The sequence below is a fragment of the Oxyura jamaicensis genome, unplaced genomic scaffold (assembly GCF_011077185.1).
Source record: "Oxyura jamaicensis isolate SHBP4307 breed ruddy duck unplaced genomic scaffold, BPBGC_Ojam_1.0 oxyUn_random_OJ62475, whole genome shotgun sequence".
Lineage (NCBI taxonomy): Eukaryota > Metazoa > Chordata > Aves > Anseriformes > Anatidae > Oxyura > Oxyura jamaicensis.
Window position 1 is genome coordinate 1 of NW_023307428.1, and position 5,514 is coordinate 5,514.

A 5,514-nucleotide genomic window follows, 5' to 3' on the forward strand; every position below is an offset into this window, starting at 1 on the left:
ACAAACTTTGATTAAAATCCTATTTGGAATTTTAGCATTTATCACAAGATATGGGTACTGTAGGCTGAGCGGCGCCGCGCGTGCGCGGTGGCGCCCCCGGACACCCTCTGCCGCTACCTGCTGGTGTAAAGTGGGCACTACAGGCGGAGCGGCGCCGCGCATGCGCGTTTTTTTCCTGCGAATAATGTAATTACATTGATTTTGTTTTTGAAGTGTAATCTGTTGTTCTCCACGTTTTTTCTTCCTGTGTAAAAGAAAGGTGGAGCTAATTCCAGTTAATTTCAGTTACTTGCTTGGTCATAGTGTCCTTTCAATATACAAAGCTGAAGCAAAAGCATGGGAATTGTTGCTTCCAGAAACACCCCAGTTCTCTTGTCTGTACTCTGCATGCTATTGAGCTAAGCCAGATTAAAAAACAAACAAACAGAAAAAAAAAATCAACAAAACAGCTGCTGCTCATCCTGCTCTCTTTCTACTTTCTTGTGCTTTGCCCCTCCCCTTTCCCGGGTGATTGTGTTTGGATGCTGGGCGGGGCCTAATGCTATATGAACCCCAGGCATGACATCAGGGAGCTCATTCTGCCTGGGCTGCTCTTTGGGGTAAGTGCTTTCTTTTTCCTTCTGTCAGATGCAGGCAGGGTTCTTTAGGTGGGTCAAAGTCTATGGACTGTTGCTTTTCCAAGTAGAGACCGGTACATCCTTCTTTTTGAGGTAACAACTGGTAGGATCTGTTAGAGTAAAGCAATCCACATAGTAGTAGGTGCCTTTATTGCATGCATTTCTTTTTTAGGTGAGCAGTTGTTACAACACATTTATTGATAGGATGACAATGATACTTTGTTTGCTTTGTCATTCTAGGTCTGTTATGATTTTTGCAGGATAACAGGACAGATGCTATGTAAAATGCTAAATGCACATTTCTATACATTTATGGTCTTTTGGCAGTTTTAGATGTCGGGAACCTAGGGCAGAAGTGATGTCCCAGCATATCGTAACTGAGGACGGAAATGCTTTGTGATTGGCTGGGAGAAACCCAGGCCGGAAGTGGCGTGCAGGGCTTGCCAGCACTCTGGGCGGAAGTACTCAGGCCGGGCTTGGCTCTGGACGGGATGCCGAGGCGCAGTGCCACAATGAAGCTTGTGATTGGTGCCACCCCATGCCAGGCCAGGCCAGGAGGGGGCGAGGTGGTGGGTGGTCAGGGCGCCACGTGGTCAGCGGCTTCAGAGGAAATGGCCCTTGTGTGGGGTGGGAGTGGTGTCGCACCAGACCGGAGTGGGCATGCGGCAGGGTCTGTGCTGCGTGGGGCTTCGGGGGGCTGGGGGAGAGGGGGGGGCGGAGCGGTAGGAGGCGATGGGGGGTGGGGGTTAGAGAGGGTGGCGGCGGCGGGGGAGGGTGGTTGCATGCACTTAGCCAACTCCCCTCTGGGTTGGATGGACTGCTCCGTCCTGAGGCATGCTGGGAACTGTAGTTCTCTGGTGCCGTGCAGCCATGTAGGCTCTGGGGTGCGTGGCCAGTCTTTCCCGGAGCCAGGAGGCACAGGTTGGCGCTGGCTGCAAGTTTAAGTTTTGAAAATAAAGGGGGAGTGAGGGCAGAAAGAAAGCAAAGCCTCACAGGGCCTCAGCTCCACCGAGGAACGAATAACAGTCTGCCTGCTTCTAGAAGAACTTTGCACCGCCGAGGACGGTTAGGGCAGACCCCAAAAGCTGGATGGGGTTGTGTGAGAGCTGGTGGTACTGCCAGCAGGACTCCCCAGCCGACGAGAGACATCGTTGGCTTTGATGGCTGTCACAACAGAAAATGCTCATTTCATCCAATTTGGGGAAGTCTGTCAAACTACCAGACAGAAACAATAGCAACAAGACTCTATTATGCAGTCATGGTGAAAGTATAGCACAGTGAAGCAACAGTGTGTATTAGTTAAGGTGAAAAATGGAGTCGCACCTCCCAGAAGTCCCAGTTTGTGGTCTTTAAGCTTTATTTCTTGTTGGGGGAAGGGGGAGAGAGCTGAATATTATCCAGAAAGGTGACCAAATCCATGCCTAAAAATGCTCAGCTGCTAAAGCTTTTATAAATGATCTTTGCATTGCAAATTTCAGTTTTCATGAGGCCAAATTGAGATAAATCCAAAAATTTCTTTCGGGTTTAAAAGAACGCTTCCAAAATAGTCTTGTCATTCACAGCAATAATGGAGTGAGTGAACTTGTTCCACACAGTGACCTTACTTTTATTTTGTATTCCAGCAAACTCTGTACGATCCCAGGAGCGTAGGCATGGTCTTATGTAGCGTTGTCATTCTGCCCCACCACTCTAATATCTAACAAAGTAACACTTTCTGGCTGTTGTCTACGAATTCTTTCCTTCCTTATGTAAGCGGTGGAAGCGCGTCGCCTAGTTTGTCACAGAGAGTCGCTGGAGTACTGTTTTATTTGTATTTGTGAAGACGGCAGAATCAAAGATAGCAGCTTGGCGACTCCCACTGAGATGGTCATGAAGATAAACAGTGAAGTTTCTAGCATATATTAAAAAGCCTGGAGGAATTAGCATAGCTTGCAGGAAAGTGTGCTGGAAAGAGATGATACTTGACAGCAAGCGTGAAAATGTCGTCTTTTTACCAAGAATGATGAGAACTGATGTGTCTGCCCTGTGTTTGGATAGGTCAGTGGGTTAAGAGGAGATGAGCATAGAGTTTGCAGGGGAATTGGGAAATGAATGAAATAGTTTAACCTCTTTTCTGCGCAAGCGTGTTTTTGTTTTGTTGTGTTTTTTAAATCCCATACTTTTGTTATTATCCAGAATTTTTGATATAACTCTCTATTTTAACTGGTCTGGCCTTATGGATAGCAGCTAACTATAGAAAGAAATAAGATCCTCAAGTGTCCCTGGAGCCGCTAACTCTACTTCCTTATCTGTTCCCTAAGAAGACACCCTGGATTTAAGGACGGTGTGTATTAAATGAAGTATGAGAAGAAACAGCTTCTTCGGATGCTTGTGCTCCTCTTCTTCAGCGCATGCAGAAGGCTGACAGCCGGTCTCACTCTTGTCAGTGCTATCCCACCAGCTCCTTTAGGAGCTCAGCACCGCATTTGGCCTGTTGTGATCTTCCCAATCCCCTAATTTCTGTGCTGCAATGCCACCATCCACGAGAATTCAGGTAGGATCTGAAGACCTTTGACATTGCTAAAGAATCAAACCTCAGCTGTCAGTTTTAGCCCTTTGTATTCCAGATGTTTGTTTCGCTGGACGATGGTTTTGTTTTTGATTTTGTAGTACGTTCTTTGTAGAGGTTATTTTAAGCAGACAAGTGCGTAGCCTTCTTCCCTCGGTGGATTTGTGTGAGTTTTAGCTGAGCTTTTCACATCTGAGCGATTGCCCAGTGGCTGTTCTGGTCTTGATGCGTCTCTAAAACCTTTGTCTGCCTCTTATGGTTATGGGGTATTTTCAGAGTTTCACAGATAAGGCTCTGTGTTTACTTAATCACTTAAGCGTAGTCCTGGCTTTCAGCGTAGGCATAGCTAATTGTTACTCAAGTGGTTATAAAGTTCCAAACATTTTTTTGTTTATATACATATATATAGAGAGAGAGATACATACATACACCTATGTATATGTATACATAAATGAAACTGAGTTGGTGGAGTAAAAGACTTTTCTGCTTGTTGCATATACTCACGTATCAGCAGACTCATATACAAGCTGATCCAAACTGGGTGCCAAGCTGTGCCTTTTTTGTCGCCTGGAATATGCAATCTGTGTGCCTCAGGTGTACCTTGTCTATTAACTATCTCTTACATTGTGCCATCCCACTAATATCAGTGGATGTACCCAGCACCACCTTGAGGCTACATAGAATGTGGAAATTTCTAGTATGTTAATGTTACTCTGTTAACAAAACTGACGTACTAGCCGCTTGCTGTTTCATTGTTTTGTTTTTCTTTTCAGTAGTCTCCTCAAAAGTTGTTGTGGACATGTTGTGCATCTTTTCTGTTCTTCCAGGATTAATTCATCAGGGAAGGCAACCATGAAATCCGAGGGCTGTGGACAACCATCTACCAGATGGTTGTTGCAGATGCCTTTGGTCATGTCATTCGTCATTTTAGCTTGCCCTTTCCTTTATCTTGAGTTGAATTTTTGTGTAGCGCTATGTTTGCAGTGGTAACATTGAGGCCAAGGTGTTTTTGATTAAAAACGATCGTAGCTGTAATCGTGAATTCACTGAATGTAGCTTTGTGTAACGACTCCCACAATCATAACATTTTTCTCCTTTGTCACAGATAGGAGAAAAGCTCTTTCCAGAGAGATGGAGAAGGAATTAATTATACCCATCTGCATAGCATTTTGTTTTCTAGATAGTCTACTAAAGTATGTTACTTCTCCTGTGAGTTATTTTATTACATTGAATTGTATTATTGCGGTTTGTAATCTGTTACACTCCTAGATTATTTCTACCTATGTAAAGAAAGGTTTCAGCTAATTACAGTCAGAAGCAGTTTTAGTTACCTACTTGGTCATATTGTCATTTCAATAATCAGAACTGAAGCAAAAGCATAAGAATTGTTGCTTCTAGAAACACACCACACACCATTGAGCTAAGCCAAATAAAAAATGCAGCTGCTGCTCTCTTTATCCCTTCCTGTGCTTTGTCCCTCCTCTTTCCCAGGTGATTGGGGCAGGGTGCCGAAGGGTGGCCGCCATGGTGATGCGCCTGTGAGCTGCGCAGCCAGAGCAAGCCTCACTGAGGATGAAGCCTGCTTTCCAGCAGTTCCCAAAGCTGTGTTGAGGCTGAAATGCTGTGTCTTGGTTTGGGTTGGTGTTGCGCCTTAGGTAGTGTGGGGATGGGTTTTAAGTCGGTGCAGCAGAGAGCCAGGATCCAGTGTCCTGTAGTGAGCTTTGACCAAGCAGCATTGCCTTTCGGTTTTCGGATAGCTTACTCAAGTATGTGATTTTTCTTGCACATGATTCCAACAATTGATTACACAACACGACAGCTGTTGTTCCACCTGCTCTTTCTACTTTCTTGTGCTTTGCCCCTCCCCTTTCCCAGGTGATTGGCTTTGGGTGCTGGGTGGGGCCAAATGGTATATGAGCCCCAGGCATGCCTTCAGAGAGCTCATTCTGCCTGGGCTGCTGTTTGGGGTAAGTGCTTTGTTTTTCTTCAGTCAGTTGCAGGGTTCTTTAGTCAGGTTGGAGTCTATGGATTTCTAGATTTTTTAGTGCTTGGAATTCACTTTATAGAGGGATACTTAGCAGAGGTTGCTGGCTGACTTGTTTTAGGGATGGTGGGGTACACTTCTGTTTTTGCGTTATATTTTAATCTCTAGCTGTATCAAACCACTTATGTAACTCTCCAGAGAACGGGAAAGGGCTTGAGTATACGCTGCAAGAGGCTTGTCCGCATAGGCGCCGTATTACGAAGAGAGTGAGCAGGGTCATATTAGAATTACCTGACTAAATTTTAAAGGATAAGTCTGTGAGCGCGGCGCCGCCCGGGACGAGTTGAGCGCGGCGCCGCCCGGGA

General features: G+C 45.5%; 2 long non-coding RNA genes across 2 annotated transcripts; both read left to right on the plus strand.

The window, feature by feature from the left end:
- The first annotated feature begins 407 nt into the window (after nt 1-407).
- On the plus strand, nt 408-5,133 carry LOC118158970. Its single transcript, XR_004746961.1, has 2 exons — nt 408-507; nt 5,041-5,133. It is a non-coding gene; the product is annotated as an uncharacterized LOC118158970 (long non-coding RNA).
- LOC118158971 lies at nt 3,477-4,200 on the plus strand. The gene is made up of 2 exons (XR_004746962.1): nt 3,477-3,862; nt 3,993-4,200. It is a non-coding gene; the product is annotated as an uncharacterized LOC118158971 (long non-coding RNA).
- Nucleotides 5,134-5,514: the final 381 nt, after the last annotated feature.